Source organism: Bactrocera oleae, chromosome 5 (assembly GCF_042242935.1).
Source record: "Bactrocera oleae isolate idBacOlea1 chromosome 5, idBacOlea1, whole genome shotgun sequence".
In the NCBI taxonomy this organism is placed as follows: Eukaryota; Metazoa; Arthropoda; class Insecta; order Diptera; family Tephritidae; genus Bactrocera; species Bactrocera oleae.
This window is the reverse complement of record NC_091539.1, coordinates 14,391,064-14,402,406: the sequence shown is the minus strand read 5'-3', so window position 1 is coordinate 14,402,406 and position 11,343 is coordinate 14,391,064. Positions and strand designations below refer to the sequence as shown.

At 33.3% G+C, this 11,343-nt stretch overlaps 2 long non-coding RNA genes across 4 annotated transcripts; one reads left to right on the top strand and one right to left on the bottom strand.

Moving 5' to 3' along the window:
- Positions 1-495: 495 nt before the first annotated feature.
- LOC138857474 (uncharacterized) lies at positions 496-6,309 on the bottom strand. 2 transcript variants are annotated; one of them, XR_011396578.1, is made up of 3 exons: positions 5,874-6,073; positions 888-1,037; positions 496-761 (listed from the first exon to the last, which is right to left on the bottom strand). It is a non-coding gene; the product is annotated as an uncharacterized lncRNA (long non-coding RNA). The 2 variants fall into 2 exon arrangements; XR_011396577.1 differs by lacking the exon at positions 5,874-6,073 and adding an exon at positions 6,174-6,309 and having other exon boundaries at positions 497-761.
- On the top strand, positions 6,154-10,300 carry LOC118682446 (uncharacterized). 2 transcript variants are annotated; one of them, XR_004978273.2, is made up of 3 exons: positions 6,154-6,718; positions 6,863-7,010; positions 9,040-10,300. It is a non-coding gene; the product is annotated as an uncharacterized lncRNA (long non-coding RNA). The 2 variants fall into 2 exon arrangements; XR_004978275.2 differs by lacking the exon at positions 9,040-10,300 and adding an exon at positions 7,077-7,247.
- Positions 10,301-11,343: the final 1,043 nt, after the last annotated feature.

The window sequence follows — 11,343 nt, the reverse complement described above, 5'->3', positions numbered from 1 at the left end:
TTTTGGTTTGACTTTTACAGATTCGGAGCGGAGAGGGATTCAAAAAATCAGAGATAAATTTATTTTTTATTATCTCTCAAATATTAATCTGTAAGTCAAGTATTAAATGGGTGGCAAAGTTTTTGGCCCGACCACGTCACAAGCCAAAACTTCCATACTTAACTAACCAGTCAAAGTTTTATTATGTCATTCCAATCGTCCTCGAGTTATTGGTCTTAAAGAAATGTCTTCTAAATTTGTTTGTGTTATTTTGTCGTCGAAACAGCTTAAAATCTTATGTGTAAAAAGCTATAAACTGGTGTTGTACTTGTAAGAAATTAATGATAATTTGCGTCAAAGATGTTATGAAATAGTTTTGCATTTAAAACTTACTTTAGATTTCAAAAATATTTCAATTTGAAATAATGTTTTTATTTTTCATAAAAATGCATATACTTGTACTTATACTTGTATATGCATTCACGAATCGTGCTACAAAAACAAACCGTAATAACTTTTTTTCTATGTGAGTAATGAACTTACTTTTTTTTTATTTGGCAACTTATTATTATTTAGGTATTTTTTTAAATTAATGCTTGGAATACCGGAAAGAGGGTTTAGATAGTGCAGCGGTACTATGCTTTGTAGTCCGCCATTTCCGGCTAAAGGGAATTCAAAGGGGATTTTGGAGGCACTCCCCTGAGTAGATGGACCATTATGAGGTTAGTCAACATTTTTGCCAAATGTAGAAGTATCGCAAGAAAACCGTACCATCGAGATCCCTATGTTCGTGTTCGAGAAATAATCGCGGCAGTTGCATCGTTAATTCAGGCAAATCCAAGTGTTTCGATTTAAAACTTAGAGTTAGTAGACAGTCATTACAACAGATAATTCATGATGACCCAAACCTGTTTCCGTACAAAGTTCAATTGAAAAGCCGGTTAAACCCTCTGGATCTGCCCATTCGCCTGGAATTTTGCCAAAAAATTATTGAAATGGACAAACAAGACAATAACTTGGTTAATTGCCTGTTTATGTCTGATGAAGCCCATTTGGATCTAAACGGAAATGTAAACAAGTAAAATTACCGTATATGGAGTGAACAAATCCAAAAATATATTATGCACTTGTTTCTACATATTTATTTTATACAGTTAATAATTTTTACACAATTACAAAAGGGTTCCAAATTGACAATAAATAAGTTTTGCCATATCTACATATTTTGCAAACGAATCAAAATGAATTAAAAAAAAGTAGGATTATAATCACGGTTTTGGATCAGCCAGGTTTATACAGAAATAAGTAGTACGCGAAAGGAATAACGACCACCTCAGTGTTGGATCGACCAGGGTTATTTTTTTGAAGTGCAGATAGAAGTTGTACGCGAATGGACTAAGGTACCGTTTCTTTTTTTTTGTTGTCATTATTTTCATATTTGCCAATTCAAAATAAATTGTTTAATATTTTACATAAAAGTGATTCCGCAATTTTTCATATTTTTCCGTGCTTCTTCATATCGTGGTTATTTTTGAAAAAATGAGTGCAAATTCATCGGATATGTTATTATAAATTTAAAATTGTTAAAAATACTATTACTTAAGACTTTTGAATAGATTTAACGACCCGTCAATCAGCCCTGGTGTGGGGGCATTCTTACAATGCCGGAAAGGTGCCTGCCGTACACGAACTGCAATATTGAGGTCAAACAGTACATGGTTTGAGAACATCAAAATACCACTGGAACCAAAAGTAAATTCGGGAAACGTAAATACAAGAAAGGTAGTAATATATACATTTATTTTTATTTTCACATTTTAGGGCAGAGAGTGGAAGGACACTGGGTCCTAGGGATGGAAACGACCTTCAGCTGAAGTCTGCTGAGGTGCTCATACCCTTGATACAGAGACACATGACATAAGGTACCATGATATGTTCTGATTGCAGGAAGGCCTACGACTGCCTGTCCAGTCACGGGTATGAGCACCGATGCGAAAATCATAGCGACCCAGATAATCCGTTTGTTGTAGAGGACGGAACCCATACGCAATGTATAGAATCCCAGTGTCACGTTAATTAACGTTTTTTTAGTAACGACAATAGTTACGATTTTTTATTTAATTTATGAATATATATGGACACAAGTAAGGAAGGGCTAAGTTCGAATGTAACCGAACATTTTATACTCTCGCAAAGTCAAATGGTATACTCGTTTGAGAAAAAAACTATGAATACTCTCTGACCGACATATTTGGTATAAAACTAGTTAGAATAACGAAAAGCATTATAAGTAGGATATGGAACAACAACAAGGTTAGTATTAACCCGATTTTATCAATTCTTGTCAATGCCACATACTACTAACATGCCACAGACTAATAAAATGCTCCCACTGTTTCATTAAGGTACTTCACCTACCGTCACCAATCAAATGGATTAAAGTCATGTTCGAAAATCCTGATATTAGTTACACGCTCTCTCATTTTCATTGAGATAACTCACATATTGGCCGATATACGCGTTATAAAGTCACGCGGAAGTTCAAAAATCTTTATATTAGGTATATGAGGGATATGGGAAGTAAAAAGTCAACTATAGGCTTATATATATGGGTTTTCACCTAAAAGTGGGCGGTGGCACGCCCACTGTCTAATTTAGAACGCGGTTCCTATAAAGTGATCTCATACCATCGTTATAAAAGATAAAACTTAATGTCTCTGGCGAGCTTAGTGCTTGATTTATAGCGCTTTTAGTAATTTTTACCAGTACCGTTATATGGGGAGTGGGCGGGGCTATCACCCGATTTCACCCATCTTCACATCGTCGATAGAGGTACTAAAAACTTTCGTTCTCAGTGAATTTTGTTTTTCTAGCTTTAGCGGCTTAGGAGATATGCACATTAAACCTATTTGGGGGCGGGACCACGCCCACTTTAAAAAAAATTAAACTGCAGATGCACCTCCCTAATGTGATCCTGTATACCAAATAATCATCTTGTATCTTATTGTGGAGCTTAGTTATGGCAATTTATTTGTTTTTGATTAATGGCGTTGTGTGGGCGTGGTAGTTGTCCGATTACGCCTATCTGCCATACCAACCGTCTTCCGGCACAGGAAATATGTTTACTAAGTTTCATAAAGATATCTCAATTTTTACTTAAGTTACAGTTTGCACAGACGAACGGACGGGCCGACAGACAGTCCCCCTGATTTCAACTAGTCTTTTCATCCTGATCATTTATATATAGTATAATGTAACTCGATTAGTTTTAGGTGATACAAACAACCGTTAGCTGAACAAAACTATTATATTCTGTAGCAACATGTTGCTAGAGTATAAAAAAATATTGCAAATCGGTATCATTTGTCAGATCCATTTGTGAAATTGTTAGATGCAATAAAACATGCTTATAAGCCTTAAAACTTTTGCTTCTATTAATATGGACAATTTATTTTATAATACTTTGTAGAGGATATTTGTTTCCTGTATTTAAGTTTTGTATTTATTTTGATTATTTTCATTCGTTTGGGTATGACAACATTTATTAATTGTCAATTTAAAGCAAATATTAAAATAACTGTATTAAATAATTATGTAGAAACAATTTAAAGAAGTGTTAGTGAATAATAATAAATGCATAATATATAAGAAAAATTAACTATAAATCGAGAAATTGCAAGATAAAATTTTGTCAAATTTTCAACTTAAAATAAGAAATCTCGAAAAATATAAGTTTCGGGTGAATATATCTTAATAATTTTAATCTGGAGAATCTCCTCTATCAAATCTCTTTCAAGCGGGAGAATTGTAGCAAGGCAATAACTAATATATCCGGATGTTGCCGGAGATTAAGTTCGTATTTGATTCTGCTGTCCTCTACTTCTTTCTTTAGCATAGAGAAACCAAGATCTTTGTGAATAATTTCGAATGTGCCATGATAAACCTGTTATTATGTTAATACTGGTTGCACATGTCGTACCCCACAGTTGAATACCATTCATTCAAATTGGTTGTATTACTGCTTTGTATAGTAAAATTTTGTGTCAAGGCTAAGTTAGGATTCTTGTTTAAAAGCCAGTAAAATTTGCTGCTCTTATTTTCATGCTAGCTATTTTGCTTGATATATGTTTTCTCCATGAGAGCCTTCTAACTAAGTGATTGCCAAGATAAGTTAATAAAGGCATACTAAGTGCTCCTCTAGTACTTTTGACGCTCTGTTGGGGCATTTATTACAGTATACTAGTACTATATCTGCTGTATATAAGTCCTTCATCTGATATTAATTTAGCAGGAAATATCCTGTTTTTAATGAGACCTAAATGTTTTATACAATTCTAAAGGGAATATTGTTTCAATTTTATATAAGAGACCTTCGTGCCACATCGAATGCCTAGGCCATATCAAGGAATGTTGCTGAACAGTACTTTCTGTGCTTCAATGCCTTTCTGATTGCGTAAGTTATTTTATTTATTTTCTCTTCAGTGCTATGTTTTCCACCCGAATTGGTGCGTCACATATGTATATTATTTTCATGGAGGTAAGGATACATTTTTGATAGTAATACTTTTTCAAATATTTTGGAAAGGCAGAGTAAGAAGCTTATATTTTATCCATCACGATGATCTGCGACTTTTTCCATGAATGCGGATAATATTCAAAATTGAAAATTGCATTAAAAAGAAAGGAGAGCACTACTAAAGCAATATTTGGCAGCTCTATTCGCATTTTTCCAGTAATTTTATTATGTCCTGGTGTCTTTTTTGGATTCATCTCTTTTATGATCCTTTTAATTTCTCAACTTGAAGTCTTAATAGTGAAGAGCGACTTGTTAGCTGTGTCGGGCAGCTTAAATTCTTTTTTTGGGCAGTTAAGCTGAAAACGATTTGCAAATCAAATTTCCTCTTCAACGGCAGCGATTTACTGGAAAGGCTTGGGAGAAAAAAAGAAAAGGAGTATGATCAATTTGTTACGATCACTGGACTAGTAAGTTGACTTATCAGGAGATATTATGTCAATGTTATTCACAATATCTAGTGTAATACAGCTGTCATCCTTTTGGATTAATTTGACGTGAGCCCCAATTCATATGCTTTGCATTGTAATCACTCTGCTAGAATACTATTTCCTGCAATGAAGTAGTAAGAGTTAATGTTTTTAAGTCGAAAATATGTAATTTAATTTGGAATCATAAGGGAAAAAGTCGGCCTTCAGATCACGTATGTATTTTAATTTAAACAAAACCAAGTAAATAAAAGAAAAACAGTAACATCGTTAAACAATTTTTTTCAAATTCGTCCCAATATAAATATGACGGTTTTGGTTCTATGACGTCAACTGTTGTCCTAACCTTCGTAACCTATGAACGTTGGATACGACCGATAAATTGAAGAACATACGCTAGTATCCCATCTACTGATTTTGCCTATGTTGGACCATAGCGAATATTTCTCATTTTCCAGATTTCACTCAAATGTTGGTTCAGATGACATATATATTTTCAGAATCTTAAAGGAACAGAATATTCTACATTTTTTTTTTATTCTTTACAGGAAGTTAAGTTGAAGTCTAAAGTGATATTATTATTAAACAAAAAACCCTTCTCATTATTAAGCCAAATAATTTACAGCCCATATAGTAGATGTATCGTATTGCTATTACAAAAAATAAGCTCGTTGCTATTTAGTGCATCACTAAAAGCTGTTTATTTAAAGCAACAGTACAAAAAATCAACAATTTGTCTCCGCTCAACTAGCTTTAATTTAGCCTTTAAATTGGTTGAGAGAACCTTTCTTTTGTACTGGAAATTATTTCTCGAACGTTCAAAAATATATAAAGTAAGTATTTAAGTTTTGTTTATAATTTTTACGTACACATTTAGACATTTAAATAGATACCTTTTGTTTGTGGAAATGTTTATGCAAATTTATTTAAGAAGTTTTTAGAAGCGCAGTATTTGTGAATGCGTAAGCGTATTCGTAATACCTAATTGGATGAGCACAATATTTTAAACGCCAACAATACATACTTATGTACTTATGTATATACACACATACAATAATTGGAGGCAAGCGAACACAAACGCCATATTGAAACTAGTCGAAATTAAAATAGTGAAATTATTTGTAAGCAGTAGGAAAAAACAATGAACTGCCAAAGCGAATAAACATTTTCAAGGTTTCTCTTGAACTTCTCACCCTGTGCGCCGCCTGCCAACAACCATCCAGCCAGCCAGCCACCGTCACCTCACAAAACACAGCAAGCACCGCAACAAAGCGACTCAGCGATAATTATAAAAAAATACATATATTATAATATAGAGTAAGTAGCAGACGAAATAAATAAACGAACTGTACATTCGGGTTGAACCCAATGCACACGAACATGGCGAGGCCACGCAGCCACGAAGTGTTCGCTTCGCTTGTACGTCAGATAAACGAGACATAGTAGTATCGCGCCAATCGACTGAGAACAGAAGAGCACGTAAACGCTGTCACATATGTCAACATAACAACAACAAAACTACAACCACGTAATACAAGTGCTCGATAATCACAGCAACAACAACTAGCTAGCGAAAGCAACAAGCATATTGTAGAATCGACACCAAAGAAGGGAAGTGGCAACAAGTAACAAGATAACTTGCTGAACTACAAAGGATAACAGAGAAGCAGTTGGAGGTGCCAGCGTTGTGACCGTAGCGATAGTCGAAGACGGAGCCTTCGCCTACATAATATTTGTAGTAAGTACGTATGCAGTGAATTAACCTTCAAACGACTGGCCTGCATACAACCATAAACGGATGTATGAATGGATTTATGTGTATATGTGTGCATGTAGTTGTGCAATGAAAAATTCCTAATTGTGCACAACTGTTGTTTTCTAGAGAAGAACGCAGCTGCATTTTACGAAAGCGATAAAAGAGGAGAATGAAAAGTTGAAACACAAGCAGATAGAGAAACGGCAAAAGCGACGAATATAACGATTGAATGCAACATGCAGGCGACGGCGAGTAGTCAGCAGCAGCAACACAGGTAAGTGCACAAGCACTTGCTTACATAAATAGCTACTCAAATCTATATGTATGTACTTATTTCTAGGGCATATTTATGAGCGAAAGACGCTTTTAATGATGAAATTATATTTTATTTATGATTTTATATTATTATTACTATATTATTATTTTACAGTATAATAAATATATTATTATTTTATAGTCTATTATTAAAAATTATTGTATATGCATGTTATACAAATATATGTTTTACGTAATTATCCACACAAATATAGCTTTATTAGTACCAAGAATGAAGAGAATTAAAGATTACTGCAACTTCTTTACGTTTTTGTACCAGTTGTCACGAAGTTTGTAACACCCAGAAAGAAACGTTGGAAACCCTATAAAGTACATACATACATAAAGGTATAAATGCTCAACATGATGAGCAGAGTCGATTTAGCCTAGTCTGTCTGTATACATATAAGCGAACTAGTTTTTCTCCTCCTCCCACAGTTTTTAAGATATCGTTATAAAATTCTACATACATGCATACATACATATGTACGTCCATTCCTCCCCAGGAAGCTGCTCGTTTGTCGGAACCAATACCGGACCACTGCGTATAGCTGCCATACAAACTGAACGATCAAAATCATATCCTTGCATGGAAAACTTTTTTATTTGACGAGATATCTTTTCGAAATTTTACATTGATTATTGTTCAAAGCAACGGTAAAATCTCCTAAGAAATCAATTTTTTTTCGGCAAAATTGCAAGAGTAGAAATTAAAATAAAATAAATATACTTTTTTTTTACAAAGAGTAGAAGACGAAATACGCAAGCTTGAAATAGTTTAAAATTCCAGAACATTTTTTTTTAATTTTTTGTATTTTATTTACAAGTAATTCATAAACAACCCTAAGGAGAATGATTCGTTATTATGTTATTAAAATTTATTTTCGAAAGGATATGTATATATAGGCGGTCAAAAATATAGTAGTATAATTCAGCAGAGTACGGTTTGTTGAAATAATTATCGATGTTAAAGAATTTAATGGCAAAATTGTACTTAAGTATAAGTGACAAAATTAATACTGAGTATCGGGCTCTTTGTTCGCTATAACTGCGGCACATTGCATCGACGATTAATGCGATTTTAACATCATTCATTAAGAATTGATTTCCATGGGCTCTCAGGAGCTTCCCAAAGATAATTGCTATTTATCAGATAAGCATTAGCAACTGACGATTTTCTGAAATCCAACTTGTTCTGGGTAATCGTGTTGAAAGACCCCAGGTGGTGGCATTTCATTGAGGGTATAGAGCAACTAAAAAATTCCTTTTAATTCGAACATACATAGTACGATCCATAGTTTCTTTAATCCAGTGTATTAGTCCGACTACTTAAAAGGGAAACATGACCAAATTATAATAATGTATTCCATGTTTTACTGTTGTCGTGTATTTTGGGTTGTACCCGGAATTGGTCTTCGTACGCATTGGCAGGATTGCAGCAAAGTTTTAGATGCATCTGTCTATAAAATATTTTATATTTTACTAGCATATTATTTTATCATCGTTAGTGAACAACCCGCCAAATTTTCAATTTCTTTGAGTTATCTTTTTGATAAGTTCGCGCTGATAAACCAAGTCCTATTGTAGAAAAATTTTAAATCGGATGTCAGATTCAAAACGATAACGAAATACGAGTAGGTCAAAAAAACACAATTCTGAAATGTTTAAGCAAGTTGATATTTTATATTTGTGTTTTATCAGCTTAAACCTGGCACTACTATTATTTTGACTGAGATTTTGCTCCTAAGCTATCTTATTTGAAAATCCAATGTACTTTTCGTATTTTTATAAAAGTTTTAACAATAAATCAATTTTGTTGTTAACGATTACAAAAAATTAAAATCTCATGTTTAAGCATTAAAAAAAGCTTATACACTTAATTTGACAACAATTTAAATGCAGTTATTAACTAGCTGCCGTTATTTTTATCTAGTATTACTTGCTTATGATCAAAATGTCTTATTTGGTTAGTGATTTTTTTTTTGCAGTTTTTGAAGAAAAAATGGTGAATAAACAAACATCTTAAGATTTACTGCCTCTTGTAATCAAATATTTGCAAGAGAACAAAAGGACTCGCGAAATAGGTAATACTAAAAAAAAGCACATACTATTGTTCAGTACATTATTTCTAAATTCAAAAAGACTGGTGGAGTTGGAAGACTTAGTGGAAGGCTAAAAAAAAGTTTCGCACTCCAGGCTGAAAGTAAAGTTAATCGGAGTATCAAGGAACACCTCAAAATATCCGCTTTCACTAACGCCATGGAGTTGGGGAATGCTGGCACGGCAAAACTCCACCCTCAAACTGTTCGAAGCTTCTTGCTTCCACCCGATTCTAGGGCATATACACGACGAAACAAGTCACAACTATGGAAGAGAAATATTGCCCATCCCACAACAAGGCCGACATTACCGGAACGGACCTGGATTTTATCCAGCCAAGGACTATCACTCGACAGAATTCTTCCGCTACAACAACAAAAACAACAAGAGAAATATTGCGAAACGTTTACTATATTTCACCGTGAAACCAATAATTGTGATTCTGTAATTTTTACCGATGAGTTCAAAGTTAATTTATTTGGATCTAAAGATCGTAGATTTGTATGGCGTAAGGAGGGCTAAGCGCTGAAAGATCAAAATATAATAATATAAATAAAACTCTCAGCATGGAGGAGACTGCATTGTGTGGTGTCTGGTGCAATGGAAGCCAAAATGGTGCAGTGGAAGCAAATGGCGAATTAGTATGTAAAGAAAAGACTGCTAGGCAATATTAAAAAATAATTTAACTCCGTCAGCTAAACTCAATTTAAATAGTGGATACTGCCTTATTCAGGATAACGGCCCAAATCATTCCGATGTAGTGGTTCAGGAGTGGTTACTGTACAACGTGAAAAAAGTCTCTCCATAGTTCAGACCTCAATCCCATTGAACAGCGTTAAGCCTATATGGAAAACGTAAAGTTAATAGCAAAAATGGGGTCAAGCCTCCCTAAAATTGGATGTATTATATGAATAAAAGACTGTAAACCATGATTGAGAGCAAATGTGCACATACAAAGTTTAATTTTCCTTAAAGAGTGTTAAAATCTCAATTTGTGCAGACTGTACAAGTTTTGTTTTTGGTTTTCGATAATGGAGTTATTTTGGATTTTTCAAATTTTTTCGTGACAACTGGACTTTTTAAAATAAATTTCAATTACATTATGAAAATTAATTAAACGGTCTTTTTCTCACTTTTGGATGCAACTCACAGGTTTGAACAACTTGGAGAGAAGTCACTTTAAAGTCAAACCATCGCTCTGTACAAGATGGTTTTTTTGGTTCACTGTATATAAAAATATCTAAATAAGAACGCAAAAAAAAAATGTTTATTAAAAACTAATGCCAAAGTAGCAGAACTATTATTCATATTTTCAGTTGTATGTATTGATGTGAAAATACCAATTATTGATGTTTATAAAAAGTATATATTTTAATGTCATTATTTCCGGCTACCTGAGTTTGTTTTCTGTGAAAACTTGTTGTTGTTGACTTGTTCAAAAAATGAACGCTAACTTCGGCTGCATTGAAGCTATAACACCCCTCAGAGTTGCATTTCTTATAGGATAAAGGGGTATAAAAATATCTTTATCTTGATTTTGATAGGTCAGTTAGTATCGCAGCTATATGCTATAGTGGTCCGATCCCAAAAATTTCATTTTCTAATTTTTAATCCCAAAACTGGAATTAAGGAATCAAGTTTTAATCCAAAATTATTAATTTTTAATCCTAATTAGAAAATTTTTTAACCATATTGCAATAAAAAAATTTATTGCTGATTGTTATCGTTATCAGATCACATCGTTTTATCATGCGTTTAACTGGCAAGTATGTCGACAATAGATAATGAGATAAAAGTTTCTATTAAAATATGAAGCAAATATTTTTTCGATACAATTTTCTCGTTTTACCAATTTTTTTTCATCCTAAAGTAGTAAATATAATTTAATGCACGGATTTGCAAAAGTGTTTGCGTTTTTATTAACAATTTACAAACCAATTTGACAGCTGCAGTACGTTGCCACTTTTTATTTTTCCTTTCATGACGTTGCATGTCGTAACCTCATAGCCTTTATTAGAAGCAAAAAAGTTATCAACGCTTTGAAAGTAAACTGTAAAAGTTGCGCTATTTGCTCTGAAAAACTTTAAAAAAATGTTGTTTCAAGCATTTCATCAATATTGAGCTGCTAAAATATTATTTGTTGGGCTTGAAATACAAATATGTAGATATGTAAATTTAAACTAGGCATACGA